The sequence below is a fragment of the Corvus cornix genome, chromosome 15 (assembly GCF_000738735.6).
Source record: "Corvus cornix cornix isolate S_Up_H32 chromosome 15, ASM73873v5, whole genome shotgun sequence".
In the NCBI taxonomy this organism is placed as follows: domain Eukaryota; kingdom Metazoa; phylum Chordata; class Aves; order Passeriformes; family Corvidae; genus Corvus; species Corvus cornix.
In genome coordinates, this window is record NC_046345.1 from 7,602,789 (window position 1) to 7,620,213 (window position 17,425).

The window sequence follows — 17,425 nt, forward strand, 5'->3', positions numbered from 1 at the left end:
AAACAACTGCTGGGGCAGGGAGGCAGGAGGAGCAATTGTAGTGATATGAGAATTCCATTCACCTTTTTATTTATAGAAGCTGAAACTCTTTGTGAAGTCCATTTCTGTTTGGCTCTGCTGTAATTTGCTTGCCTGTAGAACTCCTCATTTTCCCTTTGTCTTCCATCTCTGTCTTAACAGCTAGAGGTCATGTGCAAGATGAGTTAGGATGACAGCTTCGTTTCTGAATCATTTCAGATTTTTTCTTCTGAATGAGAAAAACTGACTCACTTCTAAGATACTTCAGTTATCTTGGAAATAGTGAATCAACATCCTCTTCTTTATCCTTTTTTTGCATTCTTGAATGTTTAGTCTCCCTCAGCACATGAGGGGGAAAAGATGACAGTTGGAGGCAAGATTCTCCCTCTGCACCTTTAGGTCCTTTCACCTGTGGCTCTCATAAAAAGACTCCATTAGTCAGCTTTCAGCTCCTTCTTTCCTGAGGCTGACACCCAAGAATATAGACATATTATAATAATTAGCAGTATCTTGAGAAGACAGGAATCCCAGGTGGTAAATTCCCTTTCCAACTTGATGTGAATTTGTGGCCAAGTTTAAGTGCACAGAAAATGAGATTTAGGCATCTTAAACAGGAAGAGCCTATATATACTTGCATAATAAAGTGGCCTATGAAAAACTAAACAGCAGGAGCTCCACTAGAGCATATGGTAATTACAGCAGCTAATAAGGAGATGGAGTGATCTGGAGCTTCAGCTAAAGACAGAACTGGAAGGAGAAGAGTCTCATTCTCCCATTCCAGCATTGCTACTGACTGTGTGACCTTAGGCAAGTTAATAGCATTCAGTTGCTGGTGCTGTAGTGAACCTGTTCATGAAGAGCCTACTATTTCCACTCCCTTCACTAGAAGAATCACTTCACCAAAATAATAGCTAGAATTATTCCTTCACTAAAATAATTAGTGTTTTCACTGCTGCTGTGATAACCAATGCAAATGGAAAGCACATGATACGTTTGTAAAAACAGAGAAGTTCTGCTGAAGTATCCTGTATCCCAGCTGTTGCTAGAAAATTTAAATAAAAACACAGTTTCAGTTAAAGGTGGATGGATGGTAGAGGTTTGCCCCAGTGAGATACTGTGGGAATGGACTGAGGCGTTAATGTTACAGAGAGAATTTTGAAAGTATGTAATACTGTGAATTGCTTTGTGCTCTCACTAAGCATATTACACTTATTGTGTGTTTTTATTGAGAAGTTCAACTGCATTATTTATGATGCTTTGTATAGAAAGGTGTATACATAAACGAATGCATAACTTGAAACATTGGTGAGTTTTACTCCCCAGCTACATTTACTTCAGTTGTAGCTGTGTGTGCTCTCTGGCAACGCAGCATCTTAACTCTTTAACAACTGATCGGATTTTCATGTAATTTCCACTTGGCTAATATTTCTGATGAAAAATAGTTAATGTTGGAAAGCTATAGTTGTCAGTCATATGTTTTTAATTATCACAGCTTTGGCTGTACTGTTTGCCCTGCTGAGAATGGTTAATTCTCTTCCCTCCCCGTATTTCAGGTTGTGTATATGTTTTTGTATGTCTCATTTAGCATTTCTATTCTACAAGCATTTCTGATTGTTACTCTAAAATAGAATGCTTGTGATTACAGAGCATAGCTCATTATACAGATGCTGCTCCAGGACTGTTTATAAAATGAGAATGTGCCAAAAAAGCCTGCCAGGAATAAAAGCAGGAGTTAATGGGAAGGTGCTTATCCCTCATAATTGTAGCTGCCTCAGTCCTGGGACTCAGTCACTGCAGTGAAAGACTCACTCCATGCCCCCATCCATCACTGTTGCATTATGTCAGCTTCTGCCATGCCACTTAGTTTCAGTTAAGAAACAATAACAATGAAATCTCTCAGAGTTCCCCCCGCTTCCCTTTTAGCATAAGCGTAAAAAATGAGATGATCCTTTGAAGAGGGGTACGAATCTGAAAGTTGTCCTGGTTGCCCAGCCAGTATCGCCAGGAAGCTCGGGGAAGAGGAACTCGGCTTCTGTCAGAATTTAGTGATTCAGTTCCATGTCAAAATCAATTACAAAAACCTTGTTGCACTAAGCTACTGTTGTCTCTGGTGTCCATCAAAAGTACCGCAGCAAAGTTGTGCTGACGAAGCTGCTTGACAAGTTAAGAGAACTGCAGAAAGTTTCAGAACAGCTGAGGCAGAAAAATGGTGTAATGTTGATTTAAATCCCTTGCCAGATTTCCAGAAATAGTGTGAGCAGAAGCAAAGGAGGTAGTTCTAGCTCCAGGTGAGTGTTCTGAAGCATGTGCCTTTAGGAGTAACTGGAATGTGGATTTCTGAGAGCCCAACATGACTGGTACTTTCAGAACTCACCACTAGACAGACATCACTCGAGCCTCACTGAAAGCATATGTCCCACCTGGTATCCTTCTGCCCACAGAAATGGAGGCTAATGCCACCTAATTGGGCATTGGAGCAGGTTCCTCAGAGGGGTTTTGAAGGGTTCTTGATTATCATTGAAGAATTTCAAGACCTGACTGGACAAAGGCATCATAGCTCAGTCTAATTTTGGCATTGAGCCTGCTTTGAGCAGGAAGATGGCCCAGGTGACCTCCCATGTTCCCTTTCTAGTTGTTCTGTGTGACTCTCATTAACTGATTACAGAGCCAGCCAGGAAAAGTGTTATCTGCAGAAAACCAGCGTATTTTTCCAAAACAACTTAATCCACAACTGCTGGATTAGGTGACTCAGATGAGAAGAGAAATGAGAGAGTCCATTTGCCCATGGAACCTGAGAAAGGAGCATATATATAAAATTGAGTGTATCAGGTTGCACCTCAAGATACGGCTTGTTTCAAAGACAAATACATTTTTACTTATAATATATACTTTACTGGTGCCAGCACAAAAAAACATGGAATCCTCAGAACACTCGATAATCAGCCTCTGAGTGTCTGCTTATAGCAGCTAATGATGGGGGAGAGAAAGGGGAATGAAAATCAAATAGTTGTATGATTCTGAACTAATTGCAAATTGTGGTACTAGAGATCAGGCAAGGAGACCTTCCTTATAGTGCAGCCAAGACAGGGAGGTACATGCATTTTCTCCACTTTTGCTTGAACAGTATTATAGTTAATGGGGAGCTTTAATCATAGATTTAATCTGAAAATTAAAACAAACTGGAATGTCAAATAACCGGGGCATTTTAAATTGCAAAAGCCACTGATGCTCATTAGTTGGGCTGAAGCTGTAGTCACATTTTGCAGAAGAGCAAATAAAAGAGAATCAAAAAATAAAGACTTCTGTTTTCTCAGCATTAATTTCTAGTGTGTGTACCTGCACAGCTGCTGCAACCCTATTATCTGACTCATTACTTTGTAAACCATTGTGAGATCTCTTGTATGTGAAGGCTGCTATATAAAGCCATGTTTATTTCTGTAACCCCGAGTGCTCTGCACAGGCTTAAAAGCTCCCCTCCTTCTCCACCATGACAGGGGAATTATAGGACTTAATGTGCCATATACCTCTAACTGTGGATTGAAGAAAAATGACCTTGAACTGAGAGGCAGACATTTTACATGGTAAAGCAGTCACTTAAATTTACCTGTCAACTGGAGGCGGGGGGAACCTTACCTCTGCATGGTTTAGAAAGCAATGTCAATCCAGCTGCTGGTTGCTCTGAACCCACGGAGAGCTTGATTGCTGACCCAGGCATTTCCAGGTGATCAGTGAGAATGTTGATCAGTATGTGGTAGAAAGGAGAGCGTTTTTATTTCAGCCTCACAGACCATTAGTTTCAGCCCTGAATTTTCTGTGTCTTGATCATAGGGAAAATTGGAAGTCTGTAATAGCATGAAATGTTATTTGTCTGTGCAGGAATAGACAGACTCTGGTTCAGGCAGATCTGGAAGAGACATTGTGGAGCAGTCTTTGCACCTTGTGCCCAGTTCAGTTGTGTTTTGCACACCTTGCTGTCACTTTACTAAAAATACTGTTGCTTTGTAGGAGACATGTGGAGCAACTTTGTGGGTTTTTTTACCAGTAGCCTCAGTAAGGGTAAGTACCAGCACACTGTGACTTGAGCAGGCCAGGTCTAGATCAGCAAGATCGAACTCGTGTGGAAGGGGAAAGGGGGCACCCCTGCTGAAGTGAACTGTGCAGTTAGAGAGCATTTCAGTGGTACAGCTGGGATCAGAGATGAGATTGCCTGATTCCTAAAGCAATGTCTCCCTAGCTTGCTTGTGCTAGCAAGCCCACTCCATTTAGAGATGTCAGTTCTTCTTGTCCCTCTCCTACAAAGCCAGGAAGAACATTTAATCTAATGAGTTTTGTTTTGAGACCTCTAAAATCACAACCAGCAAATCTGTAATCACGATTGAGCATATAATTGCATTTTACCCTGCTGAGAGCTTAAAAATGATGAGCAAGAAAAACATCTCCAAAGACTCATTCAGAGTGTGAGGGGACAAGAGTAAGGTCTAGAGAAAGGACCTGCCTTACCTGGACTGTCCCCAGTGACCTTTAAACACTTGGGAAATTGGAAGCCTGCATTTCTTGCAGATGCAGGTTTCCCACTCCCCTTTTGGGGCTGCTTTTCACATTGAGTAATAAAAGGAGAGAGCACACAAGGCAATCTGCAGATGTGAGAGAGGAGATGAGAAGTGGGAAGGATGACTGAGCTGTTGTGTTCTTGGCAGTGTGCTCAGAATTTCTCAAGGAATGAGAAACTGGGGGTGTTAGGAACATGAGACCGTAATCCTATTTATTCAGTTACATGAGAGCTGCTCCTGGGAGAGTATTTCAGGTTAGTGATAGTATCCAAAATGTAATACTTGGTAAATGCATGTGTGACTTGGATATGGGCAGTTCTGCAAGGTTTTGCTTAATAGTTAAATTCTAGCAAGCACGTCCCCGCAAAATCCAACATCCCTGCTTGCTGAAAACAGTGCTGAGATTAAACCCACAGACAGTAAACTGTATTGGCAGTTTTCTGGGTGGCTGGATCCTGCTTTCCCTGAAACACTGAAAATTTGGTGCCAATTGTTTCACTGAAGTCTGGAGATCTGTTTCTAAATCAAGCTCTGGACTCAGATGGCCCATGAGAAGCCATCAGGGCATTCATAACATCGCCTTGCGTGGAGAAATGGGTATAGGCCCTAATATGATGGAAATTTCTATACTCCTGAGGAAGTATCTCACCTTATTTACATTTATACTGACCTTTTCAGAGTTTTCTATAGGCATGAACAAGCTCCACAGTAAATGTCAGCTTCTGCTTAGAATCCTTTACATGGGTAATTTTAAGCTCAATTTTTAATTGCATAATACTACCATAAGAAAGCTGCATTGAAATTGAAAACTGTCCTGGACAAAGTGGCTGTTGGGTTAGGGATCTTTTCACTGTTTTAAAAGCGATGAAGTGGTTTCAGAGAAGGTGTCAGAGTTGCTTTGAGGTAGCGGCTGCTGTGGCTTTGTTCAGAATTTCTCATACGATTTTCTGCTGGCTTATGAATGCAGGCCATTGCTGTAGGGTGGTGAAGATAAGGCAGGCTGTAGTTGGATGCTGTGTAATGTTCCCCTTCGCCTCTTGAAAAATGTCTCTGTGCTCCCTCTCTTCATGTCAGCAAAGTATCTCATTCATTGCTACACACTGGGGCCCCAATCTCTTTTCTTTTTCTTTTTAACTTGCAAATAGATTTATTTGTGGTTGTATTGTGTGTGTGTATTTAGCCAGCGAAGGCTTCATGGAGCTACTTCTCTCCGGATCATGTTGTCTTACCTCACATTCTAGTCCAACTTTAAGTTTTATAGCAAGATCTGTGTTTCCAGGAAACCTATTATCCTATAGGCAGAGCTGGTTTTGTGTCAGTTCTGTCTGTGATTATCCAATATTCAGGCAGTGCACCGAACAGCAGGCAGGTTTGCATTTAGTAGAAACTTCCCTGGTTTTCCAGAAAGCTGCAGAGAATGGTTGGCAGGAAGAGGGAGAGTACCTGTTCACTCAGTGCTTTGATGGGGTATGTTCCAGTGTGTCCCAATTTAAATGAGGGAGGAGCAGCAGCATCTCCTCTTGTCTCTCATCATCTGTAATCCCTGCCTGGATTTGGTGCTTTGAGGATGAGTGCAGAATCTCTGTTCTTGGAGGCATTAATGTTTCTAGTTTACACTGAAATCCATGAGAATTAAGTACCCAAATACAGTACCTTAAAAAAGCTGGGCTGCAAGGTCCATTTCTTATTAGAGAAGTTACGGAAAACCTTCTGTGCTGCTTCCACTCTGGCCTGACATTCATTTGACATTGAAAACATCAACTTCTTTTTCTTGGATGCTTGGGAGATACTTGCCTGACAGCAGCACAGTGACTGTAATTGAGACAGATTAGAGGCACTGGGCTGCCTTTGGGTGCATGAGGCAGCTTTCATGAAATGGAGAGAGGAATTGAAACACACTTTTGACTTTGGAAGCTGGAGCAGGAACTAATTAGCGATTTCAGGACACAAACAGGATTGGAGGAAGTGTTTGGGTTGGCATATAATAAATTATTTATTAACATGGGGGAGTCTTTCCATATGGCGGTTGCTTATAAAATGTTTAAAAGGCAAGATTGCGGGACTTTGCACATAATGAACCAAACAGGCTTCGGTCCCAGTGATTAGGAGCCACTGACCTTTCATTTCTGCAGGCTGAGACTGGACCTGGTAGCTTCTGCTCAGCTTGGATTCTGATAAGCTTCCTCCAAAAAAGATTAGTTGTTTATGTACAAATATTTCCTTCTTACTGGGATGTATTTTGAGATATTTGATGTTTCTGTGAGGGTATGCCCACTGGAGAATAAAAAAACTTATTCCGCCTTATTTGAGAAATTCAAGCTGTGGAGTTCTGTAGCCCTTCACTGCCTTAAGCAGACAGGCCTCTAACAAGCAGCTGAATTCATATGGATAACCAAATACCTGTGTAATGGCTTATGACCATTTATGAGACTTTATATAAAAACCATGATGAGTAGTGAAAGTATAAGAAGACTCAGTAAAGCATGAGTAACCCAGAAAGAAGCTTTCAGTTTGGCTTCTCAGCATATTTCAGTGTGCGTGAGCTCTGAAAGATTTGGGTTTTTTCTTGACGTTGTTTTTCCCTTGGCACTGAAGATAAAACCCAGACATGCTGCAAAGGGGAGAACCTGACAGGTGCCAGCCTGAGTGGAAATGCTGTCAGTCGATCCTTGTCTGTCGCAGCTCTGGCTCTGATCCACCCGAGCGCTCGTCAGGACCGTGTGGGCTTTCAAACCCGAGCAGGAGGTCCCTCAGCAGCGGGAATGTTTTGAAGCGCAGTCAGTGGAAACCCCCATAAGTCCCACGCCTGACAAAGTAATCCTGTTTCTGTAAATTCCTGAGTGATGGAGGATTTGGGTTTGCCTTGCTGGTTGGTTTTAGTGCCAGCACCCAGTGCATAACAGCACAGAAGGGCTGACCACAGACGGTGCTGTGGGTCCTCCCACACCTCGGCTCCCCACAGGCCTGGTGGAGAGAAACAGCATCCATGGAGGGCTGGAGGAGTGTGGCTGCTGTGTCCAGGCAAATCCCTGGTCACTGCTGCAGCCACCTTGAGCCCAGCCTGGCTCCAGGACTGCGGCCGCTCCCTCCCTCAGCTGCCAGCTCTGCAGAACCACCTCACACCTCTGCACTCTGAGTGCTGCTTCTGCCTGGTGCTGGACCCCACAGCTTTGCACTGCAGAGCACTGCGGCCTCTCCTCCACTCCACAGCCCCTTACAAGCATTGGGCTACTGGGCTACTGTGTCCAGTCTCTCACCTGGAAGGGGAGGGCACTTGGCGGGACCATACCTGGCCTCATTATCCAGCACATTTCATACACTGTCTTGGAGACATGAAAAAAGATACTTCAGAGGTCTTCAGAGGTAAGAAAGCTTTTTCTGTGCTTTTTCTACCTTTCTTGCATACCTCAGTATTTAATGTCTGAGGGTGTGTGGATATTTTGACTAAATATGCATTACCATGTAGGGTATTTTTATTTTGTCATGTAGCTGCCTGCTGTAGTGTTTCTTCCCTTTGCTGTGCTTCTCTACTTCCTGGAGTTTTGTGACACAAAGTTTATAAAGTTGTTCAATACCTCAACAGTTCTAAGTAATGTCAGAATCTTTTTAATAAAATAAATATGCTCAGGTGGCATCTGGAGCCAAGGACTAAAGCACGATTCCTTTTGCAGTAAGTTTTTCTCTGCAGACAGGTTTCTACTGAGCTGGGAGGAAGCTAAAAGCTCATTAGCTTCCTGGAGTAAGAGCAGTTGATTGGCATCTGGAACTGCAGAGCTGAGTTTTACAGGGGCTTGAGGCCAAAAAAGGGCAATTTGGAACACATGATCCTTGGTTAAAAATGCACCGAAGACCAGAGGAAAGAAAATGGTAGGCTCGGGCAGCCACAAGTTAAAGGAAGGAGTCCCTTAACAGTGCTGCTGATTTTCAGTGGCGACTCTAGTTCTGAGACATTTTTGTGTTATGAGGCTCTTGGACTTGTTGATAAGACAGTAGCAGCAATACATTGTATTTTACTACTGGACATATCTGTGCTGTAATTTGGGTTTTTTTGTGGGCTTATCTTCAGGGAATCACTCAGTATCTCTCTCTTTAATAAACACATTTTATACAATAAGCTCAAACCTGCTGATGGCTGGGCTGGACAAATAGGCATCTGCACTAGTAATGGCAGTGAAAAGAGTCTTAGATCTCAGGTCTCTTCAGCTGCACCACATGGCAGCTGTGATCAGAAAGCTGTGTTGTGCTTTTCGGAGCTGTAGGTGGGGGTTGTAAGGACAAGGTTTTTGCCTGTTTTTGGTTTTCTCAGTTTAAGGAAAAGTTCCAGAAAACACACATGTTCTGGCATGAATACATGAATGCACAGTTGGAAAAAACACATCTCTTTGTCTAATATGAAAAGTAACAATTTTCCTCAAGCTCCCAATCCTCATTAACTTTGCCAGCCGTCTTTTTATTTATTTTGTTCCTTTGGGAAAGCTTGGCCAGATGGAAAAGGCTTTAGCAGTATGCTCCAAAAAGCTGTGGATCCAAGCCCTACCAAGGCAGAGAGCAAGCATGTTCAGGCCTAGAGATTCCTCCACTTACAACCTTTTCCCATTAGGAAGAAAGGGCCACTTCCCACCTGATGAGGCATTCTGTAGTGTCAGCTTGTTACTGCATGTTTCCAGAGCTGCAGTTGGGAAGTGATCTCTGGCAGTGCTATGGGTTTGGACTATTGTGGCATCCCCACGTGTTCTTGGCTGGTGTTTGCAGCTCTGAGGTCAGTAAGTTGACAGTTCCTGAGCCCCTCCACATTTTCTACTGGTGTCGCTGGCCTAAGTGCCAGGAGCCAGGTGGGCTGGGCAGTGCTCTGCTTTCTGGAGAGGATTGTGCAGTCCTTGGAATTGCTTTCTCTGGCTGAAAGGGAGGAGTGACAAAATAGAGCTGTTTGGTGACACACACAAGGAGACACCCCTCGGGGCATGTGAGCGGTCACCAAGCACTGCCATCTGGGTCCTTTCAGAGAGGAGAAGGAAAACTAGTCAGTCATGTAATTCTGGACCCTTGCAGAGACAGGAGCAGACACGTCAGAAGCACCCATGGCCAATAGGAGCAGCAGCCGCACTGAGATCTGAAAGAATAAGCATCGATGTTTGACCTTGTCACTGTAGTTCAAATATCCTTGTGATATAGCAGACAGCATCTGGAAATTCAGGTTTTCCCTCCCAGGGAAACAAAACATGATCAGTGGCACACTTGATATTGATCTCATATGCTTGGGCCAGATTGCTGTCTGTTTAAGAAGTTCCTAGTGCAGTGCACATCATCACTGTGCCCAGCTCCTTTTGGCATCAGCTGTTAGAGGTGTGAGCCCAACCAGAAAGCTTCAGGAAGGAGCTTCTCTGAAGGGAGCAGGCAGGATTGCTCACATCTGGGAGCATTGCTGCTCCCTTGGCATATTGATCTGCTGTCAGGGAGATCACCTGATAAGCATAATCAGTCTTTTAAAACACTCTAGTGTTTGAAGCAAGAGTAAGGGGCAAACAGTTACAGAGACTCCCCTAGACACAGCATTTCTGCAGCCCAGGGAGTGTTCATCCCTAGCTTAGAGTCCTGGGTGTGCCTGAGCTGCCAGAAATTCCGTACCCGGCACGGCTGGCAGTGTCACACTGTGAAACCCTGCAGAGCTGGCAGACCTGTGATGCAAATTAGTTTCATACTCACTTACGTATGTGAGCCAGGATTTTGAACCAAGTCCCACTTGGAGATGTTGCAGTGGTGATGCAGGGCCTGGGCTGCGTTCTGGGAGCTTGCAAACACCATGGTAAGCTGGTGGTGGGAAAAGGGGAACCTGTACTTCAAACAGTTTGCATTTGATACGTAGCTCACAGCACAGAGACTTCAGTGTGTGCTCTGTGTGCAAGAGAGAGGGAGAAAATTTTATTTAATGTTTGATTTTTAGATACAAATTGCATTTCAAAACAGATTTGCTTTTGGAATAACATGATTGTCCTGTTCCCTTTAAAAGAAAATGCATTCAGTTATCACTGTGAAGTAAATAAAAATAACTTTGGATTAGAGAAGCTGGCGAGAGAGTTAAGTGTTAACATTTCATGTACTGTACTGAGAGTCTCCAAGGTCAGAGGCAAGTCTTCTGGGGCTGGGGTAAAGGAAGCTATTTACATGAGCTCTCCATTTTAATCATGCAGCCAAAGGGTTTAATGTTAACTCCAATCCAAAGCATTGTTGCTTGTAACAATGGTGTTTCTCAAAGGCAAACAAAAACCATTGCCAAAGGTGACCTAGAAATGCTTAAATGTGCTGCAGTTCACCCACGTGTCTCCCCTCCCTGCGGGTGCAGACCTTTAGCAGCTCTCCCATCCCTGCATCAGCCTGGCTGCTGGGGATTCCCTGCCCTTTAGTGACAGCTCTGCGGGACGGAGCATTCCCCTTTTGAACCAGTAGCTTGGGTAGTGCTCCAGTTATCTGCAGCAGCTCTGAGATTCTTACTAAGTATTAGTCCTCCAGAGCCTTTGCTACTGATTAGTGAGGAGAAAAGGCTGTTAATGGAACATCTCCAGTTGCCAGGAGACTTAGCAGCATATGCTTGGAAAAGACTTTGTATTGGGCAGTGTGTCAAACACTGTTGGGAGAAATGCTGCTTGCAGGTCCTTTGGAAGGGGAAACTGTATTAGCTCTAAAATATGTGGTCACAGAAAACAGAAGTGCTGGAACTCACACAAGGTCAAAATGGGTTGTTTGATTGAGCCACCTCTTTGTTGAATTGCATATTCTTTGGATATGAAGTGGGATGTAACCAACCTTGTACAAATCACACTCTGTAAGAAGGTACTTTGATGACAGATTGTGGAGCTTGGGAAATATAAAGAATAATAGAAATAGTAAAAGCCAATTTGCTTTCCCAGGCATCCTTTCTTTCTCCTGCAATGTCTTGCCCTCCCGTTTCCTTTCCTTACTGCCTTTCTGTCTTCCCTGCAGTCACCCTAGCTCTGTGTTGGTTTTTTGCATACCTCACTCTTGGTAGTGCTGGTAACATTCCTGTTACATCCTTTGGGCTGGGGGTTTGTTTGCTTCCCTTTTTGAGTAGCATGCCAGTACTGCTGTCATTGTGGGAGTACATGATAAGCTGGGAAGAGTTTACATCATTTTAGAACTTGTGTATGACTTAGTAGATTAGTTGGAAAGGTCACACACTGTGGTGTTCATTTCCTAAATAGAAAAACTCTTCTTAAACATTCCCTCAAGCCTGATTCGAGTCTCGTGTGTCCCACATTATTCCAGTCCTTCTTTTCAATACTATTCAAAGGCTGTTCTGTCTGTCTTCAGAGCTGCTGCTCAGTGGTGGATGCTGCATTCGTGATTGAATCTCTGCAGTAAGCGCAGTACCTGTCCTGACTTGTGCTGTACCTTGAAGTGAAAGCCACAGGGACTGTTCAGAACTTTCCACCTATTATTTCATCTTCATTCGTTGCAGAGTTTGCTGTGCTGCTGCTGTGGCACTCAGTATTCTGCATGTATCTGCATCGAGCTGCATTCTCGGGCACTTATGCCAAGCGTTTGGCTCTGTTGGAGCTGGCTGTGTTCTTGCTACTGTTAAGCCTTTCAATTAGAAGAATCTTGCAAGTTTATGTTGGCATTCAAGCTGCTTTGTGCACTGGGTGCTGAAGCACAGCATATAGATGGAATGGAGCTGATGGGTCAGGTTTTTTAGGGATCTGATTACTGTTTTTACAAAAGTAACCAGCTGCCTCCCCCAGCCTCCTATTGGGTTTTTCATGTAGCCTGCTGTAAAACCACACTGCAGGGTGAGGGGTTCCTGGAAGGGGAGAGTTGAACTGCTGGACTGATTTGCTGCTGAAGCGTTCTGAAAACATTTTTGTAGCAAATACATCTGAGCCCGGGTTTACAGCTTGGGGACAATGAGCTGCACAGGCTGTGGTGAAGGTACCGGCCGGTTGTCAGCAGAGGGCAGGAGTCCAAGGGCTGCGGAGCTTTTCTTTCGTGCAGATTCTAGTTGTTCATTTCTTTTACTGTCATGATTCTTTACTCTCTCTTCTTTTTTTCTTTTTTTTTCTTTTGGTTTGGCTATTGGCTGATAGCTTCCTGGTTGCTGAGGGAGATGCTTTTTCACTGTGCACAATCTGTTTTCGGGTGACCTTGCAGCGGAGGTGCGGTCCGGGCTCCTCTCGCTCCATCTGCCGGCGCTGCAGGTGCGGCTCAGGGCGAGCACAGCGGCCCCAGAGCTCCCAGTGCCGGCAGCCCCTCAGAGGTGTGGGCAGGGAAAGCACCTCCTGCTGTGGTGGCAGCCCAAAAGGAGTCCAGGTGCCGCTGCATCTTCCTGTTGAGAACCACAGTGCAGTAAGTGGGAATTGCCTCTGCGCACTGCAAGAGTGAGTAGCTGTAAGAGTTCACGTCAATGATTCCACAGACACACACTCACCCCCTCTCCCCCCCGGTTTAGGGGTTGCTTAGGTTTTTTCTGCAGTGTTGCCAGCATCCTTCCAGCTTCCTAAAAAAATTTGAAATTTGACAATTGTTTTAAGCATCAATCCAGAGGTTTTGTGTGGATAGAAAATTAAGCAGTGAATTTCTGCTGCAGCAGCAGGAGATCTCTCATCTGACCAGCATCCACATGTGTATAATTTCCCATGCCTGTGGTGGGGGAATAAATCCTAAATGGAATGGGTGGTGAAAGGGAATAGGTTTGGCAGCCTTGTTCCAAAGAGAGTTGTCTGAATTTGGGATTAAGCAGGTGTATCAGAGATAGGTACCTGGTGCAGTATCTTATGTTATTGCCAGAATGTAGCTAAGTATAGGCACAGGATCAGCATTGCCAAGATGAAAGTAAATAGTTTTGTGGACGAGATAATCCAGGAACTGCTGCATCATTCTCAGCACAGGGACTGAGGATTGAAGGGATGGAAATGGCTAATCAGCTAATTCCTCAGGTGTTTTTCTATTCAGGATTCAAATTGCTGTCTGTGCTGTCACTGTTCTCTGGGCAAATAAAGGATAATGTACTTGCCACGTCCTGGTAGTGTGAACTTCACACAGAACTAGTCCCATTTGCCAATTTTGAGCAACTCTGCTGCAAAAAAGCTCATCTTCCTATTTCTCAGAAAGATGAGACTGCAGTGTGTTGGAGAAGATGACTCTAATATAAAGATACTCCTCTGTGACATGTTCATGTTGTTGTTAGCTGGGGGAATGCTTACACACTGCAAAAGGTCTGATGCTCACAGTGACATCAGTGTCCTAGGCATTTCTCTGTTTCTCTGAAAGCCAAAAACAAATAGAGTGAACTTGTTTACTTTGCTTTCTGCGATGAAAAAAGCAATAAATTACTTATCTCCATGCTTTTCCAGGAGGAAACAGTGGTAGATTGCAACTCAGCACAAATCCATAACCAATGGAAAAATCTCATTTATTCCAGGAAGATTATCTTTTTAAGGACAATGCTGAATCTGGGCTATAATTAAAACAGCTTTTTAAAGAAAAAAGAAAAACAGTGGATGTTTTTCTTGTTTGATGTATTCTCTATCACTAATTACTCTCTTTTCTCATTTATTCTATCCATTTTTAAATGGGAGTAAGGAGTTAGCTGTATATTGCATAAAAGTAGCATTACCTGAAAAAATAATTAAGATGATCTTGAAATTAAGGAAATCAGTTTTGAAAAGAAGCAGGTGCTTAATGGAGGTGAGACCAGCTGTGCTTCCCAGGAACGTGCTTGAAGCGCTTCATGGAAAAACGTGCAAGGCCTTCATGCAACACTGGAAGGAAATATATAATAATTCAGACAAATTACATCCTATAAATAGCAGAGCTGGATTCATTAGGACAGGAGGCAGATGGAGAAAATATAAAACTTGTTTGTTTCTTTTTAAGGCACTATAATGCTTATGAAAAGTGTCAGCTTGCTGTCAGAGAGGAAAAACCCTCCAGTGCAGCAGTAACTTTCTCGTTATTAGGTTCTCATCCCTGCTAATGAGCAGCCTCCATGAGGGGCATTCTTGGTACTTGGCTTTGGCAACTCCTTCTGCCTTTCCCTGGCATACCCAGGCTGACCCAGAAGAGCTGCAGTGCTGGGAGGAGGAGCAGGCAGGAGGGAGGACAGAGCTGTGTGTGGTGTGCAGCACTCACTGACTGTGTTTAAGACAGATGCCAATAGGGCAGAGGCATAAATGTAGTTGGAAAGGAGGGTGTGTGGAGTGAGGTGGGAATCATCCACCACCTGGCTAAGGAGTTGTGCCTCAAAGCAGGAAGGTACTGGTGGTTGGTAGGGAAAATGCTGGGCATTATTGAAGAGAGAAGGTGAAGGCATTTTTGAGATGCTCTTACATCAGTAAGTAGGAAAAAGGAGAGGCTTTCATGCATGGAGAGAGGTAATGACAGAGAGCGGGTGGGAGGTGCGTGACTGGAATGCAGCTGGGTCTGCAGGAGGGAAGCAGAGGTTAGAGGGTTGGAGCATCTCAGTATTCACACACAGCGAGGTGCTGAAGAAGGAAGTGTGTCCAGCCAAAAGGGAGCGTACAGACTGACAGAAAGGGCACATCACAGACTGCATTTAAATAACAGGACAGAGTAAGAGTGTGGGGCTGTTTCCAAGTGTGCCGAAATTACAGCTGGGTACTACTCCTAAACAGAAGACTGGCTGAACAATTGCATCCTGTTGAACCACAGGCAAGCGTGAGCTCAGATACAGAAGCAGAAAATGTTCTGTATGAATATTATCTGTTAATGAACCTGCCTTCATCTCTTCTGCTGATCTGATTTACATTTCAGCAAAGCTTCCTTAAAAGATAAAAGTGTCAAAATTCCAGTAGGCTATCCTAAGAGATTTTTAAGTACTACTGTTCAGGAAAGGAACACTGGGCGCTTATCAGCAGTGGTTTTTCTTGAGAAGTTCTTAGGTTGCCAATTCACCTTGTGAAGTGGCAGGGGAGAAGGGTGATATGAAGGTCGTATTGGAGTCAGATAATCACAGACTTACTCAAGGAATGGAGAAAAGCTGTACGTACAACTGCTCATGCTTCATGGATTAAGTAACGATAGTTTTTCCTCAGCATTCAATATAGAGGGCAGTGATCCCAGCACAAGGAGGAGACATCGGAGAAGAGGAAAGGCAGCGGTATGGATTGGCAGGATGCCTTTGGGGGTTGCCATCTGTTGTAGCTTGCACGTATCTATAGGGTGTCATGTGTAGCAGGCAAGTGGTGGCATTAGAACGAGGCATGGATGTGGAGCAGGTTAAGTATCCAGTCACTGGAGAAGGATCCAGGCGTGCTGGGATGCACATGAGAGGCTGAGCATGGAAAGTATGAGCCAGCTCATGGATCCTCATGCATAGATCAGATTTTTGGTATGGAACAAACCTTAGCTGATTGCATCTCCTTGCATTCGGTGGGGTTCGTACCCCCTGTACAGCCAGGGGGTTAACACAGCCTGTGTTTATAGGCAGTGTTCTACAGGGTTTAAAGGGCTGAGTTCTGAGATCCTGACTCACATAGCCACACAGCCATAACTGGTATGCAGGATGTGGAGAAATAGTTATGCTTAAGATCAAGGCTTTTATTTCAGGAAGCCTTTAGCAACAGGGAATAATAATTTTAAAAAAAAAATTATAGGATATCCACTGGATAGGATAGCATTGCTCCAAGATGTCTAAAATACTATAATCTCAGACATGTGCATGAGAGATGGGTGATTTTGAAGAGAAGATACTGAAGAGAGGAAGTGATTTGTGTTTAGAGGTTTCCTGTCTTGCTAGTGGAAAACTTGCTTTGAATTATGCTACAGTTCTAGGACAGCATCTTGTCATGTGAAAAACATTCTTTTCATGTGTACAAATAATAAAAATTATTCTGCTCAAAACAAGCTTGAAATTCCCTCTTTGCCCAGGCTTCTTCACAACTTCATGCTTTCTTTGATGTCATGTTTTTCTAGAAATTCTCTCCTAGGTAATGCTTGCTGAACCTTACTTACTGCAAACATCCCAAAGGCCACCAGACCAGCTACAGTGACTGCAGATGAGTCACGTTGACCAGAAATTGCTTGTGCCATCCTGCACTCACCAAGGCACTTTAGGCGTTTAGTTTTTTGTTCACATAATCTGAACACCACGTTGAGATGGTGTGTCTGGCCAGTCCTGTAAGCAGATGCTTGGCATACTCTGCCCTCATTGATGCAGTGTGTCATGCTGCACTTAGTGAAGGAAGATAGGTAAAAATTGCTTCAAGTTGTGCAGCAACTTGGAGTGATGGAATTCTTGCCTAAGACCCTCTTTTTGATGTGGGTAGACGCATAAATCCTAATCCTATGGATGAGGAAGTCAGGACACGATGCTACTGTCAGTTACTCAGCATCACAAAAGGAAATCCTTGGCAGAGCTGGGAGTGGCTCTCATTCCTGTCGTGCTTAAACTGCACAGCTGATACAGTGACTCTGGGGATCTGCAGTGAACAGATGTGGCTGTCACAGTCTCCCAGTGTGGGACAATGCTGGTGGATTTCTGTGCTGAATATTTGAACTGGAGTCAGTGTTCTCCTTGCCCCTCACACTTGGGGGTTCTGGTCCCTTTGGCATCCTGCCCCTCCCTTCTGTCCCCTGGGTGTGTGCAGGGTGTGGCTGACAGGATGCTGTAGCTCGCTCTCTTCGGCCCTGCTCTTTGTGTCTGAAAGTATTGAGAGAGATTTGAACAAGGACAGGAGTGCAAGGTGAATTTGCAGCGCAGTCTAGAGATGCAAAGTAGGAATTGTTGCAGGCAAAAATTGTCTCTTGTCACCTTGTCATTACCTGCATGCTGGGCAGTTTATAGCATAGCACAGATTCCAGAAAGAATTGTCAACCTCAGGACA

At 44.1% G+C, this 17,425-nt stretch overlaps 1 protein-coding gene and 1 long non-coding RNA gene across 13 annotated transcripts in view; one reads left to right on the forward strand and one right to left on the reverse strand.

The window, feature by feature from the left end:
* Positions 1-17,425, forward strand: part of ARVCF (ARVCF delta catenin family member) — a 258,893-nt gene that overhangs the window by 221,646 nt on the left and 19,822 nt on the right. The window lies entirely within an intron of this gene.
* LOC109144434 lies at positions 8,998-17,277 on the reverse strand. Its single transcript, XR_002045206.3, has 2 exons — positions 10,276-17,277; positions 8,998-9,678 (listed from the first exon to the last, which is right to left on the reverse strand). It is a non-coding gene; the product is annotated as an uncharacterized LOC109144434 (long non-coding RNA).